The 17552-nt window shown below is 28.5% G+C and overlaps 1 long non-coding RNA gene, 3 other non-coding genes and 1 pseudogene across 4 annotated transcripts; 4 read left to right on the forward strand and 1 right to left on the reverse strand.

Annotated features, from left to right (window-relative positions):
* The first annotated feature begins 6827 nt into the window (after window positions 1-6827).
* On the forward strand, window positions 6828-7519 carry LOC120160025. The gene is made up of 2 exons (XR_005519399.1): window positions 6828-6914; window positions 7096-7519. It is a non-coding gene; the product is annotated as an uncharacterized LOC120160025 (long non-coding RNA).
* LOC120160541 lies at window positions 6964-7039 on the forward strand. The gene has a single exon (XR_005519440.1). It is a non-coding gene; the product is annotated as a small nucleolar RNA Z267 (small nucleolar RNA).
* Window positions 7088-7182, forward strand: LOC120160548. The gene has a single exon (XR_005519441.1). It is a non-coding gene; the product is annotated as a small nucleolar RNA R44/J54/Z268 family (small nucleolar RNA).
* Window positions 7234-7327, forward strand: LOC120160556. Its single transcript, XR_005519442.1, has one exon. It is a non-coding gene; the product is annotated as a small nucleolar RNA R44/J54/Z268 family (small nucleolar RNA).
* Window positions 7520-11310: 3791 nt separating the features above from the next.
* On the reverse strand, window positions 11311-12639 carry LOC120159968 (annotated as a pseudogene).
* Between the last annotated feature and the right edge of the window lie 4913 nt (window positions 12640-17552).

Consider the following 17552-nt stretch of genomic DNA (forward strand, 5'->3'; position numbering starts at 1 on the left):
TCCTTAACATTTCAAGTTCGAGTACCGTAATACTAAAGGTGTGAGTGTTCAATGTTAGATGGTTAAAAGTTACCTTTAAACATATACATGTCTTGTATATACCAAGATCGGGAAAACAAACTTTGATTTAAGTCATCTTATGTTTCCGAATAAAATTAGTGTGCAAAATAAATTTCATTTAATTTTTATAGTTAAAAATTTAATGATGATACTGATGTGTCAAATTAAAACTTAAACTAAACATTATGTATAATTTAAAAAAGTTAGATATTAAAATGAAATAAAAATAATATTAGGTACTAAACTTGTAATTTACCCTTATATTTTTAATACATCTTCCCTGTATTTTCATGATTGCAAAAATCTATAGAATAAATGTCGTGTCGATCTTTTTTACATTCAATTGGATACTTAAACTAACAAAACAAATCAAGTATACCTTTTCGTTAACATTGTTTTTTACTGTAGTGATGTGATAATTAATTCAGTGAGGTAACATATTCTTAACTTTTTCTTATTATTTATAGATCATTTGCACTAAATTTACTCCCGTATATAGTGTTTCAAAACATGTAATGAATTATTGTTGTAAATCTGGAAGTTTAAAGGTGCTACAAAGGAGTATCTGTTTTAAATACTCTCAATCATTTGACAATGAACGTTTAATTATCCTACTGCAGTTGCTGGTGCTCGAACCCGTTACCTCTAAGAACAATGACGTTCGATTAACCACCGAAATAAATTGGTTCGTGTAAATTTAGTTTAAACTTTAACTTAAAAATACTTACTTTTCCCACACTAAACAACACCTAATATTTAATTAAAGTGTTGCTTGGTTTGGTTGTATGACAAAGAAGCTTAGGATGGAGTGTTGTAAAAAAATTGTACAGAAGTCCTAAACAATGTTAACATAAATCCCCCTTGGTAGCAGTTAAAAAGGATACAACACGACAATCTCTCACAAAACTTCATCCCAAAAAAATACTATCACATTGCACGAAGCATATAGGGATGGACATGTGTCGGTTCGGGTTGAATTTTCGATCCATCCACCCGACATAAAAATTATACAACTTTTATCCAATTTGAACATGATCAGATTTTTTGAGATAAAATTTGAATTCGACCCGAAATAATATATTTATTAAAAATTATTTAATAAAAATAGAGATTTAATTGAAAAAATAATATATAAAGAAGAATTATTGCAATTGTCGCTAAATATATAAGGTAAAATTAAAATTTCTTTCGAGTAAGGTATTTTTACCTTACAAAATCCGACCCGAATTGACCTGATCGAAATTTTTCGGATTCAAATCCCATGTGCATCCCTAATGGCAGATGAAAGCCTCTTCAATGTAATATTTTCTATTTATTATATTTTCAAAATATTTATTCATAATTTTACTGATTATACCTGTCAAAAGTATTTAAAATGTAAAATCAACTCTGAATATTAAAAAAATTACTTTTTTATTACATTGAATATTAAAATCAACTCTAACCGGTGAAGATTTGTAAGAGTTAGTTTTAATGTAGGACAACTTTAATATACGGTTAAAGAAAGATCTTATTAGAAATATTAATATTTTTTTAACATTTCTAATAAAGTGATATCTAAAACATTATTTTTTTTACCGAAAATGTTAATTTCACTAACTAATTTCTAGTAGAACACAATATTAATATTTTTGATAAAAAATAATGTTTTAGGTAACGCTTTACAGGAAATGTTAAACATTTTACGTAGCGTCAAATATTAACATTTTCGATAGAAAAAAAATAATGTTTTAAGTAGCGCTTTATTAAAAATGTTAAAAAAAAATTAATATTTTCGATAACGTCTTTCTTTAACTTAACACATCCAGATATGCAAATCTTAAAAAAAGTAAATAGTTATAATAAATTAAGATGTGACATTTAAATAAATAATGTACTTGAACATCCTTGTTGTGATTATATTTCGTAAGATTATGGCCACGAGGGTGGCGCAGGGAGAGTAGACTCAGCGAGTACAACACATTGTACTATCTTCAATGATAAATGCCCAACGACAAGAGTCCAATGATCGCAGATCTTTCATATCAAAAAAACAAAAACAAGGGCAGTGGCTTCGTGAATTGGTAAAATTATGCTTTCAGTCCCTAAAGCTATAAAACAGTTAACCTTCTCATGATAACAAATATTTACCTATTGTATAAGTCAAGCCATGCATGTAATCTTACAATATCATTCATTGATCGTTTATCATTTTGGGTAAACTACACACAAAATATCTAAATTATCAAATTTATTTTATTTTGGCATTTAAACTTTTATTTTTCTCAAAATCTTACTTAATGTTTACTAACCGACGCATTATCGTTTCGATAAAATGTCTCTTGTCTCATTCTTCTTTGACTGGTTTTTATCATGAGCAAACTGAGCTGACTATTTTATTATACTTTATAATATTTAAATTAATTAATTAATTAAATATTAATCTACATAAAGAAATGTGATGCAAGAAAACGTAAATTATGATGCTTTCCATGGGTAAGATCCACTCAGCAATCAGTGTAAAATGAATAAGACAGTGCCGTGAGTGAGATGCCAAAGCATAGCATCCGTTGTTTCTACTTTCTTCCATGATGTCTTGTCACCATATCTTGAGATATAAACATTATCTTTAAGATTTTCCGCACACCTTATGGGGCTTATGCATGAGCAATATTGATCGAATATAATAGGTGGACTAATTATCTAACCTTATTATAGTGACTTAAAACTCATAACGTAGATATTAAGAGTTCTAATAAAATATTTTTTTATTGAAATTTGTTATTATGACTCGACAAAATCTAATAAAAATTATATTTTATTAGAACTCATCACGTCGATAAAAAAATGTTATTTGAACAAACTCGTAATGTAGATGTGATAAGTTTGTCTCCCAAATTAATTTTGTAGATGGCCTATGGACTAACTTTTTTTTCATTCGCCTGACCTATTGGCCAATTTTACCCTATGCATGGAATGGTCCGACCTTAATTAAAATATTTTGAATTTAAATAAAAATATTAAATAAGAAAGAGTATAAGGATGAAATAGTTGAAGCTGCCTTTGAGTTTTGATTATGGCGGTGAATATAGATGGAATGTCTTTTTGCTTTAAGAAGAAGATAAGCATGCATGAACAATCAACTTTATCTATATGCATTTAGTAAGCTTTTTCCTAATTGGTTTGCTTTCTTTTAAAGACAAGATAAAAGTTAAAATGTCATTAATGTTCATGCATTTGCTCAATGTGGTTCGTGTACTTCCAAAAATTGATTGTAATATTTGTACTGGTTTAAGAGGTAAATTACATGTTTAGTGTTTAAACTATCGATTTTGATCTGTTTTAGTATCTAAACTTTCAATCACTTAAAAAACATACCTAAAGTTCAATTTTGTTTCATTTTAATACCCGTTCAAAATTTAACATTATGTTTTAAAAATTTGAAAGTTTAGGTACTAAAACAGACCAAAAATGATAGTTTATGTACTAAACACGTTTAGTTTTTAACGATAGTGTCGGAACATTCTTTCGGATGGGCCCAAAATTAGGCTTCGATGTGAATGAATCGGGTTAGAGTCGCCACCGACCATTTTAAAACGAATTTAGGTGGGTCGGACACCATCTTACCTGATCTGCGTTTTACCAGAAATGTGTCAGGTTCGGGAGTCGGTTACGGTTAAGGAAGGATTAGCACCCTTGAACCGCCCTTTCGGTACCAATTAATTTATCGGTTGTCTTAGTTGCGAAAATTTAAAATTAAAATTTAAAAGTATTCGATTATAATCGTCTACCTTTGATCGTTTGAAAGTTCAGCTGAAATGTCAAAAAAAATATTAGAGGATAAAATGAAAATAAATACAAGAAAATACTAAAATAAAATAGGTAACAGAGATAATTACAAGTTAGTAAAATAAATAAATAAATAATATACTAAAGTAAATAAAATAATAATAAAAGAAAACAAAATGAATAAAAAATAAAAAGTAAAAGGGTTAGTTAAAAAATAAAAATGAGAATAAAAAAAATAGAAAATAAAAAAATAAAAAATTTAAACAAAAAAACCGTGAAAGAGGAAAAAGAAATAGAATGAATTAACCAAGGAGTACGGAGGAATTAAACTAAATGATAATTAAAAGTGACTAAAAAGAAAAATAAATAAATTATAAGGTAAAATTCAAACATCACCTAAAATACCAAACACACAAAAAATAATGATAAAGCGCAACCTTTATAAAATTACGAGATCAAAATGAAAATAAAATAAATCAGCGTTAGTGACCAAAACAAAATATATGAAAATATAAGAGTTAAATTCAAATATTGACACAAAAACATGCAATATCAGAACCGGACTAACATACAAATTCTAGAAATTTAATGCTCAAATTAAATAAGTTAAAAGTTCAATCTATGGCCAGAAAGCAACATTACACGGGATGAGGGACCCATTCTGTGACAAACCCCTAAACAAAATTACGAGCCACCCCCATCGAAACTACGTCGTTTCGTGGGGACTACATATGGCCCAAACCAAGGCCAAATTCACTCATTTTACAAATTCTCATCCCTCTCTCTTAAATATTTCTCTCTGCCCTCTCTCTATCAATTCTCCCAAATAACCCCTCCCGGTCCAACGCCGGCTACCGTCTAACGCCGCCAACCGCCGCTGCACTCCTCTCTACCCCATAAACCCAAAATCAGAGCCAAAATTTCACAAAGTAGCCCCAAAACGCGTAGATCTACACCCAAAGGTATGATTTTTACCTTCGACTGCGTCTTCTTGGCTTCCTGGAGGCTCTTCAGTCTCTTTGTTCTTCGCTATTTACTCGATTGTTTTTATTTTTTAACTGATATTTTTGTGGTCGCTTTTTTGTATGGTTGTGATGTCTCTTAGTTTACTGTTGTTTCTGGGTTTTCTGTGTTTAGCTTACTGTTGTTGGTAGTGTGTTGTTGGCCGATGATGGTTTTTGCTCGATGATGTGTGTCTGGTTTCGTTTGTTGGCAGTGATGATTGATGTTTGGTCCCCCCCGGTGTGGTTGTCTCACCGTTTTTATAGCTTGGTTCTGGCCGTTTCTAGCCCCGAGATGTACGGGCTGTTCCGAGATCTTCGGGAATGTCGTGGGTTGTTGCTTGACCGAGTTTCCCGGGATGGTTCAGTCCCGGGGATGTCGGCCAGAAACTGTTTCGTGCTTTGACCCTTGTTGCCCCTGATTTATGGCGCCGTTAAGGGTTCTGGTATCTTTCTTAACTTGATCCATGCAGCGTTGTGACATGTTGAAACCCTAACCTTGGGTATCGATTATGGGTTGGGTCAGACCCTATTCTGAACCGTGACTTGGGCTGCCCGTTTTTGAACCTTGATGGACCCTAGACAAAATGAGATAAAGAAAGAGAGAAAAAACGAAAAGTAAATAAATAAAATAATAATAATAATAATAATAATAAATACCAATAATAATATATATTATATAATATATACATTTCAAAAAACATTTTTTTAACTTTATATTATTTTTCTAAAATTTTCCAAAACTATATATTATATAGTTTTAAAAAATAATTAAAAAATATTATATGAGTTTTCAAAAAATGTTTTTAAAACTACATATTATTTACTTTTCAAAAATGTTTTTAAAACTATATATTATATAATCTTTCAAAAAATATTTTTTTAACTATATATTATATAATTTTTCAAAAATATTTTTAAAACCATATATTTATATTTTAAAAATATTTTAAAAACTATATACTATATAAGTTTTCAAAATGTTTTAAAAACTACACAATATATAAATGTTTTCAAAATATTTTCCAAATTATACATTATATTTTAAAAATATTTTCAAAAACTATATAGTATATAAATTTTCAAAAATCGTTTTCTAAAAATTATATATTATATTTTGTCAAAAATATTTTCACAAACTATATTACTATATACATATATAAAATAAAATAACTCCAGGCGAAAATGAGTGTCTACAGATAGGTACTGAAATGTAACAAAAACTAAATGTTAGGTATGATTTTGAAATCTTTAAAGTTTAAACACTAAAACGGACCAAAACTTATAGTTTATGTATTAAATACGTAATTTATCATCTTTTAAATACCAATTTAGTACTTTCAAAATATGTACTATCATCCAATGACACGTTGCGAATGCATTGGTCATCGATTAATATTTTCATATTAGAAATCGTTAAATATGGTTTTGAATTATCTAAGATATTATTACTTATCATTTTAGTATTAGAAAGATTTTTAAATTTTATTTGATATTTGAACTTATCAAATGTGAAATATGTTATTCTACTCAAATTCTAAAATTTTAGCACGAGAATTCCATATTTTAAAATATTAAAGTTTTTTCTTTTAGTTTTTTTTCTTTTTTGCGTTATTCAGAATGTAAAAAAATAGGAAAAATATTTTTTGATATATTAGATGATTATGTGGCAAAATGGTGAGGATTAAAAGGTCGTGAATTGCTGGCAAAATGGTTGAGATAATGTAGGTGAGTGATAAAAAAATTAAACCAGTAAAGTTTAACGAGTAAATTGGAAAAAATTAAAAGTATGAAGAGTAAAGTTCAGTTACCAAACGTGTAATTTACCCTAAAATTTATTTCCAACTGCTTACGAGGAAAATGAAATATTTTCTGAAGCCAATGGGCTCGAACCAATGTCGAAACTACGTGGGCTGGGTCGCTATGTTTGTAAGCCCATCACTCCCTAAAGCATAAAAACCCTAAAAAGGTACTCTCCCTCTCTCACCCGTATATAAACAACACCACAGACCCTGAAACCTCGCGTTTCAACATAAACCCTATTTCCTCCTTTCTCCGCCACCATTTCCTCCTCCTGCAAATCTGGTAAGTCCCCAACCTCCTTTTAATTTTAGTATCCTTTTATGCTCTTTTGTTTTTGCCTGTGATGGTATTAAATATACTTCGAGAGAGGTTTTTCTCTTTGAAACAAACCAAATCTGAGGCGCAGAACAATGCATACTCTTATTCTCTCTATTTTTTTTTAAAAAAATATTTGATTTGCAAGTGATGATAGAGATAGACAGGGACATCTGCACAGCCTTGTTTGGGTGATTGATGACTCAGTCTAAAATGGGAATCTCTCTGATGCTTTGGTTGTATTGAGTTTCTATGAATTTTTGGTTGGTTTACTGCAACATAGATCAGTGCAAGTGATGACAGAAATAGACAGGGACTCTGCACTCCCATCTCTGGGTGTTTGATGACTTCGTCTTTAATGGGAATCTCTCTGATGCACAATATAGGTTTCATTTATCCAAATATCATCTAATAAATTATAATATATGGAAACAGCACCTTTTGTCAAATATATATTAAAATATTACCATTTCGGTGTACGGCATTATGAGATAAGAAGGCATGTTTGGGAAAACGTCTCTTGCGAACATTGTAATGAGGCGCTTTATGTGAGAGATTAATGTATTATTGTATACAAATTTTATTATTTAAATATGTATGGATTAAAATTAAATGTTTTAATACCTTAAAATATAAAATGATTAATATAAATCCTAATTTATATTTTATTAATGAGTTAATAAAATTTAACAATAATATAGGCTAAATTGATGAGATAATGTTGTGGGAAAAAATTCATGAGATAATATGTTCCAACAATTAATTGTTGAGATATGATGATTGCGATAGTTCGAACGTAGGTTTCCAGGTGATCCGGCAACCAAGGAGATCGCCATGATTGCGACAGTTTGAATGTTGGTCTCCAGGTGATCCGGCAACCAAGGAGGTCGCCATGCCATCCCATGAAAATCACAACTAAACCATGTTTGCATACAATATGAGCCTGACAAACAAAATGTGGTGTTCCTGATCAAACACTTTTCATTTTTCATATTTAATATTTCTTCCACTATTATTTCCTCTCATATTTCCACATTCATTTATTAAATTTAAAGATTTGGATTTATAGTAATGATTTGGATTTGATATGATACTAATGATTTAGTAATGATCATTAATAATAAAATTATAAGATTTGATAATTATTTGATAATAATGTTTTAATAATGATTATTACTAATTTGATAATATTTTAGATTACTAATAATGATTTATTATTAATATTTAATAATTTGATATTAACGATTTAGTAATAATTAGTAATACTAAAATTATAATAATTATTAATAAAGATTTAATAATGATTACTCATAATTATTTAATAATGATTAAATATTTAAATTGAATTTATAAATAGTTAAACTTATAATGAGTCGAATTTATTCTTTTTACATTTAACGTAGAGATATGCATATTTAATATTATAATATTTAAGTTTTAATAATATTTAACAAAACCATAATACTTTATAAAAGAAAAGTAATATTGACGCCTATAAAGTATCGATATTTTATAAACATTTATCGATACTTAACAATATAACAGGTAAAACTATGACAAAATCGCTTTCATTATGACAAACCAGTAAAGCGCTACTGAATATGTTGAATGTATCGATTCCATTCAAATATGTATTGATACTTTTGGAAAAAGAAAAACAACCATAATAGCCCCTATAAAGTATCGATATTTTATAAACATGTATCGATACATAACAATATAACATGTAAAATATGATAAAATCAGTTTTATTATGACAAAACCCTAAACCTTAAAATATTTTAGTTGTTATTGAAAACCCTAAACCTTAAAAAATAAACACTAAACCCTAACCATTCTCCCTCCAATCAATATCCTTGGTGACTTACGTTCGAACTGTAGCAAACATCATATCTCAGCAATCATATCTCAGCAATTAATTGTTGGAACTTATTATCTCGTGAATTTTTTTCCCCACAACATTATCTCGTCAATTTAACCAATAATATAAGTGGTTTTACATAAATGTAAAGAAAGAGATTATATGAAAAAAATTATAAAGAATATTTTTCTTTTTAATCCCACATTGTTAACAAACAGAACTTAATGCTCTATTTATGTATATTAAACTAACCCAATTAATCTTTTAATTCATGGAGTCAAGATTTATCAAATTACATTTTTGGTTCTAATAGTTTTATTTTTAAAAATTTTAAAAATTACATTTTTGAAAGAATTGTCAAATCAGAATAAACGCTTTTTTTTAGAAAGTGCCTTTGCGACGTATGTGTAAGACGAGTTTATCCTAATAGATGACATTTTGATAAATAATGACAAATGAATGTTATATTAGTAAATAATAAATTTTGTTGGTAAAATTGCCGTGAAAATAAGTTGGATAATTTTATTCTAAATTTCTGTATCGGACATGTTACACAGTTATAATGTTGAAACTATTTTCTAATGTTTGATTAAATTATCGGTTTGATCTTATCCTTTTTTTTAAATTCTTTTAACTTTTAATGTTTCATTTTGAGACATAAGTCCTCGTTTGGATGGAAATTGTAGTTAACAAATGGATGTTTTAAAATATGAAAATTTTTAACTTGAATATGAAATGTCGGGTCAAAATATTATAGATAAAAGAATAAAGAGTAAAATGACTATTTAGTCAAAATGATAGAGTTTTTATCTTAAAACAAAATATTGAGTTAAAATATTAAAAATAGAGATAAAATGATAATTTTGATAAATATTGAAGGATAATTTTGACAATATGTCTTTTTGAAAATACCAAAAAAGAATTTTAAGTTGAACGAACTTCTTTGATCCCTATAAATTACAAAATTATCGGAAATGAGTTTTATCTCAAAAAAATTTACGATTATAAGCCGAGCGAACTTCATTTAAAGCTTTCATGGTCTCTAAAATAGTAGAACGTTTTTAGTTGATTTCGTGAAAATACAATCATATGTAAATAAAGATGGATGAAATGTGAATATTTTAATATTGATCTTGTCACAAAAGATTATCGTTGACGAACGGTGATTGTCTACTGACAACTATTGGAAAAGTAAAATATAAAAAATGAAACTGTTAAAAATTTTAGTAGCGAAATTGATCCATCCGTAAAGTTAAATGCCTAAAACAATATCATTTTAAGTATCAACAGACGTGTCACAACATAGTTGTTTTATCGTGTTATCATACTGCTTGATGACATAATTGAAGTTAAACTTTAAAATTTAATGTTATAATTGGAGAAATTAAAAGTTTAATGATATAAATGATACACTTTTTAAAATATAGTGATATACACTGTAGTTTACACTAAAATTTTAAGGGATACGGTGTAATTTACACAAAAATTTTTAAGGTAAAGCATACACTAAAATTTTAAAGGTAAAGCATACTATTTATTACTGAACTTTTTTCTCTCACCTATTTTACTCACCAAACTTTAAAAGTTTTCAATTTACTCAGTAAACATTGAATATTGAAAATTTTTAGTCAGTCTACCATTAAATAATTAACGATGTTATGATAGAGTAACTAACACCATAATTAATGATGTTATGATAGGGCAATTAACACCAAAATGACGTAGCTTTGAATCTTTATATAAAATTAAACTTAGAGTAAAACAAAGTCGTTTTGGTCTAAACAGAAAACTTTTTCCCCCTTTTCCTTTCTCTCTTCTTCTTCCCCCTCTCCTTTTCTTCTCATTTCTCTCTTTAACCTACAGTAAGTAGAAGTCTAACAACGGTCTTGTTTAGTTAGTCATCAAATATGTCTACAAAGGGAACGAAACGTTGTTTACTAGTAACCTTCGTCACCATAAAAAATGTTTAATGTCTAAAGTTGAGTTATTAAACTAAAAGCTTTTAAAGTTCAGTGAAAATAATAGGATATAGAAAAAAGTTCAGTGATGAAAAGTGTATTTTACGCAAATCTTAAAATGTAAAATCCAAATATATCTGATTTAAAAGGAAAAACGATTGGGCGCAATGTCAAGTGACGGATTCTCACCACACATTATTACGAATGCAAGTGGGGTCCAATTTTGAATATGAATCCACGTCAGTGCCACGGTTATATATCTGTATCACCATAAAAATCATCTATCATTTTTCTTCGATGGGAATATTTATTTTTTTCATATACATATATATATATATATATATATATATAATTAAGGAGTGAACAATTATTTAAGAATTATTTTAAATTTAATGAATGTGATTCATTAAAATCATAAATAACGCGATGTGTCAAGTTCATTAAATAATTTTATGGACCGAAAAATCTATGCTATATTAAACTATAATTCATTCATAATATAATATATTCATACTATGTATTAAAACTTCGATTCAATATATTGATTAATCCGTACAACAAACAACTTCCAAGACCAAGAGGGTAGAGCTATGGCAGAGTACCCTCTTTTTCGAGCTTCATCTGATTATTATCTGCACTGTTTAACGAAGCAGAGAGTCCCATGCTTCTCATAATCGCCAAATCCTCCTTTGTTTCTGCCTTCAAGGAAGGTAGTTGTAGTCTACTTGCAGATAATTCGCCGGCCGATGCTAATTTCATCAGCTCCGAGTCATCCAAACCATTCGCAGGACCGAGGCTGCATTGGTTCGAACCGTGTTTTGCCAATGCATCTTTTAATTTCTTGATCTGCATATATGGTCCGAATCAAACGTTACGGATAGAGTAACAAGTAACTACCCCGAACGAGGACGGAAAACTTACGGTAGCATTGGCGCTGCTGAAGCTGAACAGTCGGCCTTCAGCACCTCTGTACAACCTAAAGAAGGGCAGGACATGGACATTGAGACAGTGGCACATGTTCTTCAGTTCCTCATAGTTCACTTCGAGGAAAATCGAATTCGGATTCTGTTAGGCCTGTTGACAGATCTGTTTGGAAACATTAACCAACGATCAAAAGCAAATCTTCAACAAGTGCTTCAATTCAACAAAAGAACAAATTGAACTAAATTCTCATATTCTTCACCATTTCAATGAAGCCCACATTTAAAACAAATTAGCCCTACTAATCATCTTTCAGCACAAAAAGCCAACATCAACAAATCTTTGAGACAAGTTACTTGAAACCAAGAACACTTTTTTTTGTTAAAAAATCTTCACTTTTGGCTGATTTTGGAAACTGGGTCATGAACTGTTCATATGTACACATGCATGCATACATACCTTGGGATGGAGGGCTTTGCAACCTCCACAACCGGGTGAATAGAAGTCAATAATGACCAATCGGCCACCAGCATTTTGTAAGGAACAGACAAGTTCTTCAGCAGAGTGGATCTTAACCATGTTGGGTTCAACATTTGCTGTTTCGGCCTGGAAAAAAATCATTTGCTTTTATACATCAGTTTTAAAGATTAAACTGAAAAAAGGCAAGATTTTTGGACATACTTGAACAGATAATTTGTTTCCAATTTTGCTGCTGCAACCTCTTGAACCTTTCTTCTGATCTGGGACAACTGGCGGTTTCCCCAAAACATCAAAGTTCAAAGGAGGGAACTTTTTTGATGTTGAAGCTGTGGAATTTGAATTCAAGAGAGTCTGGTTGAACCCAGGAAAATATGAGCCACACTTGATGGAACAGGCCATTACCCAGTTCTTCAAATCAATCAAAAGTGAAGGTTTTGAACAAAAAAAATGTCTTCTTCTTTTACTGGGAGGGCTAAGCTCCACAGGAGAAGAACAAGAAGGACATGTAGTTGTTGGGACTATAAAATGAAAGATAGTGAAGTGGGGTCAAGACGATTTGGATTTAAGGTTATCCAATCTGTTTTCTTTGGATTTAAAAAATAGGCTAAATTATATGTTTAGTACCTTAACTATTGGTTTTAGTCTATTTTTGTATTCAAACTTTCAATTTTTTAAAATCATAATTAATGTTTAATTTTTGTTTTATTTTAAAAAATTACCATTAAAAATTTAATATTTTTATGAGTAAATTACATCATTAATCACTCAACTATCTTTTTACTTCTATTTTGGTTCTAAAATTAAAAAAAGTTCAATTTAACCACCGAACTTTCAAATTATTCCTATTTTAATCACTCTAATTGAATTTATTAACAACTTTTGTGACATTACATTTTTATTATTATTTTATTAATATATAATTAAAAATAAAAAAATAAATTGAAAGTTGGAGTTATTAAATTAGGAGTAATTTAAAAGTTAAGTAATTAAATTAAAAAAATAACTTTAGTGACCAAAATAGGAGTGAGAAGATAGTTGAGTGACTGATGATGCAATTTACCTATAAAAAAGTCCCATGTGCAAATCATCTGTTAAGTTTTTAATGGCGAGGTACTAAAACGAAACAAAAACTAAACTTTAGGTATGATTTTAATTTTTTTAAAAAAAGTTTAAGTACTAAAATTGATAGATTAAATACTAAATGCATAATTTACCCTAAAAATATACCGAAGGAGAAAATTAATTATTGTATGAAAATCAACTCATTTTGAAAATTTTGGATAGTGAAAAGATTTTGAAATAAGAGTAAAGTATTTCAGAATTTTTTAAATTATGTTAAAATAGTTTTTTATGAATAATTTTTTAAATATTATAAGATATTATTAATTTTTGAAAAATTGTTACCAAACATATTAAACTTTATTACTATTTATAATTTTGCATATATATTTTTTAATAATTGAATAAATTTATCTGTCAAAAAATAATTAAATTAATTTAATGACTATTTTATAATATTTAAAAGTTTGATGATAAAAAAGATTTTTTTGATATAGTTCAGTTGCTTTTAATGTACTTCACTCATAAAATAATAAAAATTTAGGTAAATTACATCAATGACCACTTAATTATTTAAATAATGTCAACAAACTAACAAATTATATTAATTTAATCATAAATTTAATTTAACTTGATAAAAGAAAACTAAAGAAGGAAGGAGCCGAAGGAAAATGAACCCAAGTATTGAAGAGAGACAAACGTGACCTTACCACTGAACTAACTTTCTTATTTAATATATGCAGTTATGGATTCAAAAATATTTTTGAAGGTTGACATACATATATTAATAACATAAAATTTTTAAATGTTATGCGTACAAATAAAATTTCAGGTGGACACCGTCAATAAAAAAGTAACTAATAAAATAAAACTTAGATTTCAGGGTGGACGCAAAAAATTTCAAAATGGACACTATCAATAAAATAAGTAGCTAATCGAAGAAAATTTGAATTTCAGTTCTCACCCTGACCAGGCTGTGGCTCCGCCACTAGATATATGTATATATATATATATTTACTCTCAAAAATATTCTACTACCCTCAACATTAGTTGTTAGACTATTGGGTTAATAGTCTAGTCGATTAACTTGGGCCATTACAAGTTAGTCAGTCACTTAAGCTTTGGTCTATAAATAAATGTAACGGGCTTTTGACCCAATTAATTAAATGAATCAATAAAAAATACTACTAGGGTTTAGAGCATTATTTTTTTTATTAAGCTAAATTGATTATAAAGTAATATATGTTTTAAATAATTTCAACCATTTGATAATGAACTTTCAATCACCTAGTTATAATCGTTGGTGCTCGAGCATGTGACCTCTAAAAATAATAATAATTCTTTTAACTACTTAAATTCGTAATTATATCACTATTTTTATGAGCATAAACATGAAATGCGTAATGTAAACATAAGCATGACATGAAGTGTCAGAGACCATTTATACAATTTTCTGGAATATCTATAAGCATGACATGAAGTGTCAGAGACCATTTATATAATTTTCTGGAATATCTATTGTATATTGCCCATTGTTTTGGGGACCCTAGTTTTGCGAAGACCAAAGCTGATACTGATCTGACAAATAGTTTTATGCAAGTCTCGAAATTGGATTAAATATATGCAGCGACAATGGCATGCATCATGGTTAGGTATGTGGGAATGAAAGTTGACTGGTGATTAGGGTTACCAGCTCATCCATATAATACATCACCTGGCATTTATTTCCATCTCTTTCGTGCTCTTTACATTCTCGAACCTATTTCTTTTAATTTAATTAATACTCCATGTAATAATATATATACATAATTTTAATATTTTAATTAATGTTTTTTTATTTATTTAAAACATCTTTATCACTGTTTTATTTATTTATTTTAGTAAGTAAAATTTTACAATTCTTCTAGTTTTTTAAATCTAGGGTTAGAACTTTATTGATAGACAATGAAGTTTCGGGAACTAAAATAGATATTTTGAAAGTATAAGTACCTTATTGAAAGATTTGACAAAGTATATATATAGGGATACAGTACTGGCATAGTCCCATTTTTCAGCTATAGGGATGTGACAATGAGCAGTTTGTGGTATCTTCCAACCCTAATCTATGTTATTTTACTTTATAATTAGGCATGTAAACGAATCGAACGGACACAAAAGAGATATATTCATGTTTGTTCCTTTAACTTTAACCGAACAAACGAACGAACATCAACAACTAAATGAACAAAATTTCTTGTATTTGTTCATTTATTAAGGAATGTAGTTTGTTCGTGTTCGTTCATTAAAATGATAAACGAACACAAATGAACATATTAATTGAGTTTATATTTTCTTTAATTGATTTTGATTTTGTTATTCGAGTTTAAAATTATTTGGATTTTAAAATATTAATTAATAGCTTTAAGGATAAAATTATGTCATAATATTTTAGACGGGTCTGGAATTGGGTTGAATATAAGCAAACAGACATAAATGAACATAAACGAACAAACATAAACAAATGAACTTAAACAAATAGATTACCGAACGTTCACGAATGTAAACGAATGAACGAACCATTTGTTCGTGTTCGTTCACTTGATTAAACGAATAAAAAAACCTTGTTCATATTCGTTTATTTAATAAATAAGCAAACTTTCCGTCGAACGGTTCACCGAACGTTGGTTGATTTACATGCCTATCTATAATAGATTGATATTTGCCCTTATCATCATATAAGAAGTCAGATTATTAACAAATATTGGACATTTAAAAACACACACTTCAATTTATTTCGACGTACATAATATTTTAAAGAAAGGCTTTCGTTTTGTTTCATATCTTCAAGCATTCATAGACACGTCCCGAGCAACTTCATCATCCTTATTATTATTTCCATTCATTTCATGAAGGTTCGAAGAGAAAAGCTTACCTTTATAATATATAAATAGTAGGTGTAATATATATATAAATATATATATTATATTAATTAGGCATTGATTGTATTAATGAAGTCCAAGTCTTACAAATTTGAATATTACGTGGATATTATATATAGTAATATTTATTATAATTATAATTTTGAGATTATTTTTCTTAAATCAATTTACTTGCTAAATATGGGAGTCGTAGATCACCAAATCTCGTTAATTTGTCCCTTGTAACATTTTATAATTTCAATTGAATGTTTGAGGGTTTTTTTTATTGATGAAATGGGAGATTCAAATCTTCTTTGAAAAAGATATATTTAAACGTATCCTTGAAGGCTGAATTGTAAAATTTAATAATTTAAACTACTAAATTGTAATTATCGAAATCAGCTGGATAATGGGTCCATTGCTTTCTTAATCTTGTATTTATGGTGCATATAGAATGGAATATGCTCTCCTTTTTTCAAGGCAATAACACGTCACCATGCCACAAAGTAAGCTACGCAAACCCTAAATCAAAATTCCAAACATTTTCATTTTGTTCTTGTCAAAGTAACATTTAATTAATTCAACACTCGAATGTTAAAATCTAGGGTAAACTTCTTGTTTAGTCACTTAGTTATTTCCAAGATTTTATTTTTTTGTCAATTAATTTTTTTTGGGTTAAAAATTGTCACTAAATTTACGTTTTTATTCCATTTTGATCAACTACCATTAAAAATTAATGGTGATGTTGGCGTGTCACTATAAGGTGATGCCATATCATCATTGAAAAAAATTGCCACATCAATAGTTCTGTTTATTTTTTAAGAGCAGATGGCTAGAACAAAACAAAAACATAAGTTTAAGGATGATTTTGAAAAAAATAGTTTAATGACCAAAACAGAACTATGAAAATAATTGAGTGACTAAATACATAATTTACTTAAAATCTATTATTGTCTCTAATTTTTAAACTTTAGATATATGCTAAAAAATTAAACCTTCATGTTAGGATTTGAAGAGGCTCAATTGAACAATTGAAAATGTGAAAGGGGGTTAATTGATAGAAATTTGTTTAGGGAGTAAGGAGAGAAAAAATATAAGACAATGAACACAATGATTTATAGTAGTTTGACTTCTCAAATAAATCTACCTCCACTACCTTAGCTCATCACCAATGATTTTCTAACAAATTCACTAATTTGTTCTTTCTTTTTAAAGGATCAAGAGATAACCTTTACACTCCATATCTTTTCCACTTGGCTAAGATAGAACCAACCCCTTTTTAAAAGGATAAAAAGAAGTAAACAAATAAACCTCTACCAGGTAGGGTGTTTACAAAATTTAGCTCACAATAACAAATATTTACAAGAGAGATACAAAGTAGATTGAAAAACTCTTCTCTTGTGTTTGATTGCTTGGATATGTGTTCTAA

The sequence above is a fragment of the Hibiscus syriacus genome, unplaced genomic scaffold (assembly GCF_006381635.1).
Source record: "Hibiscus syriacus cultivar Baekdansim isolate YM2019G1 unplaced genomic scaffold, ASM638163v2 tig00002847_pilon, whole genome shotgun sequence".
NCBI classification, from domain to species: domain Eukaryota; kingdom Viridiplantae; phylum Streptophyta; class Magnoliopsida; order Malvales; family Malvaceae; genus Hibiscus; species Hibiscus syriacus.